Here is a 10569-nt window from a genome sequence, read left to right as displayed (position 1 = left end):
TAAAACTGTCTTTTAACAAAAAAACTAAAGTTTTATTACGTTTGTTCTTCTTAATTTAAAAATCTCACAAATCCTCTTCATCTAAAGTTTAAAAAACAAAATTTTCCCACGAGGGTTTGCAAATTATCGTCGGACACAACGAACTTCGCCGTCTCTGGTGATGTCGGCTCTCCCTCTCAGCTTAGCTTTCCCTGCCAATCATTTCTCAGCTACGACTCTCCCTCATAGCTTAACTCTCCCTTCCAATCACTTCTCAGCCATCGGCTAAGCTGGGAGGGAGAGCTAATGCCATCGGAGACGACCATCTCTAGTGATGTTTGCAAACCCTAGAGGGGGAATTTTTATTTTTCAAAACTTCAAGTTGGGGGGGGGGGGGGGGGGGGGGAAGAATTGTGGGTTTTCAAGCTGAGTAGGGTAAATGTAATACAACTTTAAACTTTTAAATTTTTTTATTAAATAACTATTTTGCCCTAACTATAACTGAGATTTTTAATGGATTGATGAGATTTTGAGTTTTTCAAACCTCCTTGGTGTGACTTTGAGATAACACTTAAACTTGGAGTGAAATAGTCTTTTGGCCCTTGGAATTTCTATCTAGTAAGCACTTCTTTAAAGATCTAAGCCATCAAAGATTAGCGAACAAACATTACTTTAGCTTATTCTGATCTGACACCACTTAGCAAAAGACACCAATAGACTTTATAGCTCGAAGCTGAGAGAGGACTTATGCTTAACAAGAAATCTATATAGATACTTCTCTAGATATTATTTTTATTTCTCGTATGTGACAATAAAGGGAAACTATTCACATCTTCCCAATCATGATATTTCGGATATTGTAAATATTCTACAAATAAAGTATATTACATAGTTCGTTTTAAGGATTAAGGACTTATTTGTTAATTGACTTTTGACATTGAACATTTCCAAAATTCGTTCCATCAGGTAAAATGAATTTAATGATAGATGCCGGTTGACATTCCACATTCCTTGTTCTTTTAGGAGTTAATTGAAAGAAAATATCTAAATAAGTCAAACCGTTGCATGGATATCGTTTCTTCAAAACAAACAAATTTGAATTAGGCTTTATCAATTGGAATGTGTAGTATCTATATAATGGATTTTCCAATTGTGAAGATCTATCTATTTGAGGCAAAGGAAACGGTCAATCTATATTATATTTAGTTATTCACTTATATAAATGATTCCTTACCAAAGCGTATAGCAAGAACAATTTCTTTTCACATGAGTATTTTTTTATTTTCCAATAGATTTGCATATTTCTTTTTCATTAATGGAATTTTTTTTAATGTAGTTAATAATAGTGGTTTGTTGTTCAAGAATTTTTGTTTAAGTAATGCATATTATCCATACATAGTTTTTTTTATTTTTTAATCTAAGATTTAGTAGAATATTTTTCCATGGAGCTTAGGTCCAAAGCACAGAGGAAAAGTGTTTCCACAACTCTACCACCTGGTCAATTCTATCTTAATCCCTATTTCATGACCTCATATCTTTCCCATTGAGTAAAGACAAACCCTTTTTCTATTATATGAATCCAATTTTCATTTCATTTGGGAAAAACCATATTTTTGTCAATAATGTCTGTCATTTGATCCAATAGTAATCTATTAGATAGGAACAAATTAGATAAATTTTGATAACTCTCTATAGAGTATTAGAATGAAAAAAATCCATTAGATAGTTCAATTGAAATAGGAATCAATTCATATAATCATACTTGAATTAAAAATTTCCCGATGTAATTTCTCCTCATAAAAGAAAATTCAAAAGATAAGAAAGATGAGAGATTGTGACTAGAGATCCTATACTCTAAGACTAGCTACTATCTATAGAAAAATAAGAATATATATTGTTCATTGTAGACATCTTATATTGTATACACCTCAACTAATAATTGTATCGTGGATGTAGACATTCTAACTATCGAGTTAAACCACATTAATCATCTTATGTCTTGTTCTTTCTATTTTATATTTTTGTTCTTTTGTATTCATATCACACATTGGTACACATCAAAGTCTAATAAGATCTTAATTGCTACTACCATACCCTAATTTACGCAAGATTTTAAATAACGTACATTAATTGGTAATGAAAATTTACATCAACATGAGTAATTGTCATAGTGCTAATAATAATAATAATAATAACAATAATAATAATAATAAGGAAAATAAATTAAAATAACTTAATTTTAGCTGGTTTAAACAATATTAGCTAACGATATGGATTATATGGATACAACGATGCGTTGTGTTGAAATAGTCCAATTATATAAAGCTAGTGACCACTGTTGACTCAATTTAAAATGCCCGTCGCTCTTATCATAAATCTCCAACGCCAAAATCTTTGATTTTTCATCAATTTTCAATCACATTCATCCCCAAAATGAGTTATGCAATTAGAATTAATTGATTTATTTAATTTTTTAACATTTATTGTAATTATTTTCACTTTCATTCGAAATATCTAATTTTCATAATCAATATCGTGATTTGAACTTGCAATTAGTTGTTAGTTAATAGAAAATGTTTATTTGTTAGACTATGGAGTGATTTATGTGTTAAAACTATTTATTTTGCTAAAAGCGGTATATTTTTTATTGGTAGGAAGTTTAGGGTTTAGTTTTAAAATTTTAAAGTTTGATTAGTATATCAAAGACATTTTAAATTTAAATTGGTTGTTAGATGATGAAAATTTGTTTATCATAAATTTATTTTTTGATTTATTGAGTGAAACGATAAATTTAATTAGAGATGATTTTTCAACTATGGGACGTGAAAAAACCAACGGGCATGATTGCATCTAGTTATTGTTCATCATACCTAATTACTGTTCACAAAAAATAGGGGGGTAAATGAGTATGTCTTTTGGCCTTTTTATTTTTCACATATGTTTTTTGCTTTTTTTTATTTTTTTATTTCATAAAATACTTGTTATTTAAAATTTTTTTATATTTTATTTGTTTTAATAATTTATTTCCCTTAAACTACTATGAATTTTGTTTTTTTATTTCAGAGATCTAACTTTCAGAAAAGAGAAGGGTTAGGGTTTGTATATCTAATAATTTTTGAGCAAGAGAAATATACGTCTAATGGAGCATAATACATTAGGGTGTAGTTAATGGTAAGATGGCACAATTACAACACAGGAAAAATTCAAGAACACTTGAGTAGGACTTAAAGACGACTTTTTAGGTAGTTTATTGATATGAAGGAGAATATATTTAGTGTTACGCTCCTCCATTTGGTGCTTTTTAGGTAAATCAATCCTGGAGACCTCTTCCTAGAGTTTTGGTTTTGGCTAAATATAGAGGATGTCTTATTTAGCCCTTTGGAGTTTGCATTGGTGACCAGATAGGTTTTAGTCACTAGATCAATGTAAAACTATATGTGTTAGTCTCAAGGGTGAAATAATTAAAGTCAAGATATTTTCTCAAATATAGTTTAATTTGTTGTGGAGATTGCATATGATTTTTGAGGCACTAACCTGAGGAGATAACGATAAGGATGCCATCAAGTTAGTGGTTTTTTATTTTCTTCACCATGAGGTTAGGGGGCAAATAATTGAAAGGCAGTTTAAGACCACCTTCTAATTTTAGTGGATGATTTAGATGCATATAGCCGTTACTAATGATTTGCCATGGCTTGGAAATTGACAACTAATTTCATAAGGCAGGCTATACAGAAGAAGTTGAGGACATTGTCCATCGATATCCACCATTGTAGAGATCACCCAACGCTTGATTATGTTCTCATAAGTTTCTCTTCGACATTTTAGGTAAGCATTTTTTTTTTTTTGGTTATTTGTTAACTATTTCCTTTTATTATATTTGATTAACTAAGAACATTGATTTTCTTTTTATAGTTTTGAATTTATGAGACCTTGTAAAGCCTAGGGAATTTTGTTGAGAGCTTGGGATGTGGCAGGGTCTTCCTATGTTGAAATAAAGGACCAACAACAACACAATTTTGGAGGACAGGCCTACTATTTTGGCGTGGAGACCACACACATAACAATTGCTATCTTTCTTTTTCACCTATTAATTTTATTTTAATTAAAATATTATTTACCATTTTGTATGGAATTTATCATGATTTGTTAATGATCTTTTGCTTTTGACGAGCACAAAAAAGGAAATAAAGTGGTATTCATTTGTGATGGACATTTTAGGCTATAAGGATGTCAATACCACTCATCCATCCCTAAAGATTATGCGACGTGTTAGTCTAGCGAGGACATCATGTACTAAGGATGTACCCTATGAGGATGTCTTGCCAACTTGCCCACCCATTGCAATGTCCCCCCTTATTGTGGCCTTATCCTTTACTGTAGCTTCTCCCCTTACTTGGGCTTTTCCCCTTTGTAGCTTCGCCTCCTATTGAGGCTTTGTCCCTTGCTATGACTTTGCCCTCTATTGGGGCATTGACTTGTCTCCTTGATTCGAATTTCAAGATGATGTTTGAGGTTTATCTTGGTTGGTTTCAAGATATGTTTGCTCATAGTGAGAAAATGATATGCAACCTTATAATGACCGTTTAAAAGTTGCTTGATTGGTGTATAACTGTTGTTGAGATGACATTAATGAATATGCAACAACGATACGTCTACTGCAGAGGTAAAGAGAACATGTCCTTTATTAGTGTTTCATTTAGTTTATGTTCAATTATGTGGTTACTTGAATATAATGATTCAACTCTTATATTCACAAGATAAAGGTGGTGATATTTTCCTTTGGAGAATAGTACTTCTAGAAGGGGTATTACAACTTATGAAAGGAAGAGTTGCTCATGATTGGCCTAAGATGTGTTATGCATGAATGTGCATCAAGCATGCACGACTGTGCATCGCATGTCTAATGAGTATCATAATTTTAAGACATTAAACGAGAAGTATGCATAGTCCTATGACTTTGCAGGCACAACTCCAAAATGAATTTTGCATAAGTGTGCATCAATGGTGCACAATTATATATGATATGAAAATATGCATTTTTCAAATTTTGTTCAATGTGGTCATGACTTAAGTCATGTCTTGGATAAATTAAGGATTTCAAACTTGTCTTTGTTATTATCAAAACACTTAGAGATCTAACACTTTTGTTACAAGCCTTCAATAACATATTGCTAATTTTGGCTTAAGCCAAGATGTTAAGGTATAAGTGTAAAGGTGCATTTTTAAAAAGAACTCAAAAAGGCATTGTTTCAATTTAATACTCACATAAATAAAAATCCTTCTTCACTATTTCTAGATTGAGATAAATCGAAAAAGATTAAGGTTGTTTGGTTTTTATGTGCTCTATCTTCATTCAACAATAGCAGGAGATACATATGTTTTTCGTTTATTGGATGACCAAGATAAGTTCTAGATTATGTTGTACATGTCTCTATTTTAAGACTTAAAGGTGACTTACTTATTATACATTATTTTTGCATTAAGTGTTTGTAACTCCTTTTGAGACTTAAAATGGCCTAATTTTTATTAGACATTATGTCAATTTTTGTAACTCTCTTTTAAGAGTTAATGTTGGCTATTATGTTGATTTTTGTAATGCTCTTTTAAGAGTTAATGATGATTATTATGTTACTTTTGTAACTCTATTTTGACAATTAATGTTAACCATTTAATTAATTTTTGTAACTCTCTTTTGAGAGTTAATATTGACCAATTAATTTTTGTAGCTCTCCTTTGAGAGTTAATAATAAAAAATATTTCTTTATAACTCTTTTTTTGAAATTTAAAATGACCTTTATACTTATTCTTGAAACTGATAGTTAATTATCAGTTTGAAATTTAAAATGACCTTTATACTCATTTATTGTAGGAGTTATGTTTTCTTAATGGTAGAAAACGTTTTTTTGTTAATACATGAAAGACCCCTATCCTAATCAATATAAAAGGATTGTGACAGTACTATCATTGTACTGCTATTTTGCACTTTACTGTTATACGCTAAAAGACACTTAAAAGGAGAGGTGAGAGTTTACCTTTTATTATTTTACTTGAACAACAATAGCTGAAGCATTAAGTATGTTTCTTTCTATACATATTCAACAATAATATTTTCAATAGTGGTATTAGAGCCTTGCTTTTGCATGTTGTTTAGTATTTTGTTCATAACATTTTGGCTATTTGTTTTGCTTTATAAGATTAATCACATAATTTATGTGACTGATTCATATGATCCATTGAATTTTTGACTATAAATTTGATTTCTTTTTATGCATATATTTGTCTCAAGATCTACATATTTCAATGTTTTAGAGTATGAATTATTGTATGTGGATATAATCTAATTTAGCATGAATGTTTTTCTATTTTTATTATGAGTTCTTTATTCTTAATTGGATTGGAGATAAAAGCATAAATGTGCATAAAGAATTTTTTGTTATAACTTTTGATTGTTGGAGAGTTTAATGGACATAAACATACATACTATGGTATAAAGTTCTAGTCCTAGTTTTACGCACCATATATGCATGTATGTTAAATCTTTATTTTAATTTAAAAAAGTATTAAATATTTGGTTTCTTATTATTTGATATGGATTTCTATGAATGTCTCATGCCAAGTATTAGATTTCATATTGATGTCTTAGGATTGGCCACAACATCCTCAGTCATAAAGTATAACAATATGTATGTTTGGACAAAGATTATAGATATTTAAATTTTAAAATTGATTTATGGAATATAGTCACTTTACCCACAGGAAAGTGATTTTTTTTTTTTATAAATAAATTATGAAGTAGTGAATTTAAGATGCAAAACCAATATTCATATGCCCTTAGGTTTGAATTATTCTTTTTGTATTTGAATTTTACTAGTCTTAAAGTTAATTGATAAATTCATATTTAACACAAACCTTGCCTATAGGAAGGTTAGTCATTCTCAATATTTCATATTTATTTTTCTACTTTGTTACATAAAATTTACATGTTTCTTGGTTTATCGCAGTTTTTTGTACCTTTTTATTTAACAATACTTCTCATATTCTAATACTAAGTGGTGATAATTTTGTTGATAAGAAAGAACAAATCCTTTTAACACCTATGGATTTTAACCTGACGATCTTGTTGACTAAATGAGTTATTATTAGAAGTGTCGATGGGCCGGGCTGGGCCTAAAACCCAAACAGTGATGGGCTTTGGGGCCAGATCGACCCATTAATATATAAAGGCTCAAGGCTTGACCCATATAAAAATGAGCCTTAAATGGGTCGGGCTGGGCTTTAAATATTTTTTAAAAAATTATTTAAAATTTTTAAACATAAATTATTTTTCAAATTATAAAACATAAATAAATATATACTATGATAATATTCAAATGAATTGAATTCATTTGATACTTGATTTATTTATAATATTTTGTAATGATAAAATAAAAATAAAAATAAAATTATAAACACAAAGAATTATTATTTATGAATTCAGATATCTTCTGAAAGATAATTAATGAGAGAAAATGAGATCAAAAATATAATAAAATAATTGAAATTAGAGATTTGTAAATGAAAGTGAAAATGAAGAAAAATTAAATAGGTTTATATAAAAAAAAATAAATTAATTAAATTTTTTTTTTTAAAAATAAAGGCCAAGGCTTCTGCTACAAGGCAGAAGCCTTGTTTTCCTCTGCCAGCAAAAATTAAAAAAAAATATATATATCTAAATAGTATCGGGCTGGGCCGGGCCAGCCTATGGGCTTAATATTAAAGCCCGAGGCCTGGCCCAATAGGCCCATGGGCCTAACTCAACATGCTACAGTACTAGATTAGGCTTTCTCGTGCTGTGCTTTTTTTTTTCGTGCCTCGTGCTGGGCCTCCATTCAACTGGCCCAATTGACGTGTCTAGTCATTATGCTCTTATTTTGATGATAACAAACTAATATGTCCCTAAACATATTAACTAATGATTTTACTTGAGTGTGAGCTTAGATTGCAAGAATTTATCAAATACACTTGAGGGAGTTTCAAGATGGAAATGAAAGACAAGGCTCAAGCGAAGAATTCTTGAAGATTTGAAGTAAAACTCAAGTTTAGGTAGATATTTTTGTAATTTGGAGCATCGTTTTAATTAGAATATTTATTTGCATGGGATAACTCACTTGAAAACGCATTTTCATATCTTTCATAGTTTGGGTTAAAAGTCGTTTTTCAAACTTATTGGGTTAAGCCAATTTTTCACCAAAGTTTATTACTTCTATTAAAATGATGAAGTTTTGTGAACTATATTTTCATATCTTAAAGTTGGTTTTGAAAGAATTTTCAAAAATGGGTTAAATTGTCACTTTTCAAAGTTTTAGGGGTCAAATTTTAATTTTTGAAAATTCAGGGGGTAAAAGGCAATAAATTCGATCGACCGAATTTGACCGATCGAATCAGCTTCCGAATTGTCCAGAAGCCATATATTTGGCTTCCAAAAATTCGGTCAACCAAATTAAATTCGGTTGATCGAATTTTGGTTTGAATTTTTCAATAATTAGTGCCACGTAAGCTCCATAGAAGTGCCACGTCACATCCGATTGATCGAATTGTGCATTTTTTGGAAAACTAAAACGGCTATTCTTTATGCACAACGGTAACTTTCCTCATTTTCCCCTATATAAACCCAACCAAATTCATTCAAAAAAAACTTTTGCCACCAAAAACTTTCTTATATTTGAGAGCAAATTAGTTTTTTGAGCTATTCACTTGCAAATTCTTCTCTCTAATCAAAACCCTTGCTCATGCACTTTGTAATTTCATTTGCATTGGGTTGTATTAAGCTTTAACTTTCATATACACTCTTTGAAAGAGATCATATTTCAATTTCGTACTAAAATTCGTGCTATAAAAGAGTGAGGTTCACTCCTGGAGAGATTAAAAAATTTCTAGTGAGAGAAATTGAGCTTTAACATTTGTAAAGGTTAATAGCACTTTGGAAGCTATTTTGGTTGTGAAGAAAAGCTTGGTTGAGGTTTTGGTCAACTAAGGATTAGTGGAATACTCCAAGGGAGAAAGCTTAAAGGAGTGGACGTAGGCCGGGTTGAGTCGAACCACTATACATCGCGTGTTTGATTTTCTTTTCCCTTAAACTCATACTTTATATTATGTTATTTTGATTGTATTGATTATTTGAAACATTTTAATTATTCTCATAAATTTGATTAAAAATAGGCAATATTAATTGATTTGAATAAATTGCTTTAATTCTCAAATTTGGTAAAGAGTGTTTTAAAATTGTCTAATTCACCCCCCCTCTTAGGCCATTCGATCCTACAGATCTATGAGGAAGAACCTCTTGCTTTTACAGAACCAAACATGACACAACAAATTTCTCATTATGAACAAAGAGAAAAATCGAATTGCTTGAGCATGATGCTCATGAAGGCTTATGTGAGCAAGAGTATTAGGAGATCAGTCCCTGAATGTGAGAAAGTTAAGGATTTAATGAAAGCAATTGAAGAAAAATTTGTAACTTTTGATAAGACATTAGCAAACACCCTTATGAAGAAGCTTTCAAGAATGAAATTTGACAATTCTAAAGGAGTGCATGAACACATTATGGGGATGAGAGATATTGCTGCTAAACTTGAATCCTTCAACATTGATATTTTAGACTCTTTTCTTGCACACTTTGTCCTTAACACTTTGCCTATGAAGTATAGCCCTTTCAAGATTTCCTACAATACACATAAGGAAAATTGGTCAATCAATGAACTTTTGAACATGTGTGTACAAGAGAAAGAAAGATTGAAACATGAAAAACTTGATATGAAGCAAGAAAATGCTAATCTTGTGACTCATGGAAATAGGAATAAGAAAAATGGCAAAGCTATTCTCAAATGGAAGAAGGATGGAAAAGTGACAATAAAGAAAAATGGCAATAAAGATATATGCTTCTTTTGTAAGAAGAAGGGACACATGAAGAAGGATTGCACTAAGTACAAGAAATGGCTGGAAAAGAAAGATACTTTCTTATCCCTAGTGTGTTATAAATCCTTATTGGTTGATGTTTCCAACAATACTTGGTGGATTGATTTTGATTCTACAATTCACATTGTTAATACTATACAAAACTTTCTCAGCCAAAGAAAGCTGACAGGAAGTGAGCAAAATATCTATTTTGGCAATCAGATGCGTTCACAAGTTGAAGTTGTCGGGACTTTTCATTTAGTTTTAGAAAGTGGTTTTATTTTGGATATTGAAAATACCTTTTATGTTCTTTCATTTTCAGGAATTTCGTTTTTGTTTCAAGACTTGTTAAAGTTGGTTTTAATTTTCTTTTTGAAGACTTTATGTTTAGTATTCTTGAAAGGGTTTAGTATTGGTTTGCTAATTGATGGTTTATATAAATTTAATTTAGATCCTATTTATGAATGCAATTTTTCAGAGGTGCATGGTAAAAATATTGGCATAAAATGTAGTATTATTTATGAGAACTCGTATAATTTATAATATAAGAGATTAGGACACATTTCTATTGAGAGAATCAAAACACTTGTAAATGATAAAGTTATAAAAACCTCTGATTTTACTAATTTTAGTACTTGCTTAAGTTGCATAAAG

This window comes from Mangifera indica, chromosome 6 (genome assembly GCF_011075055.1).
Source record: "Mangifera indica cultivar Alphonso chromosome 6, CATAS_Mindica_2.1, whole genome shotgun sequence".
NCBI classification, from domain to species: domain Eukaryota; kingdom Viridiplantae; phylum Streptophyta; class Magnoliopsida; order Sapindales; family Anacardiaceae; genus Mangifera; species Mangifera indica.
The sequence above is the reverse complement of the archived record's forward strand: the minus strand, read 5'-3'. Positions refer to the sequence as shown.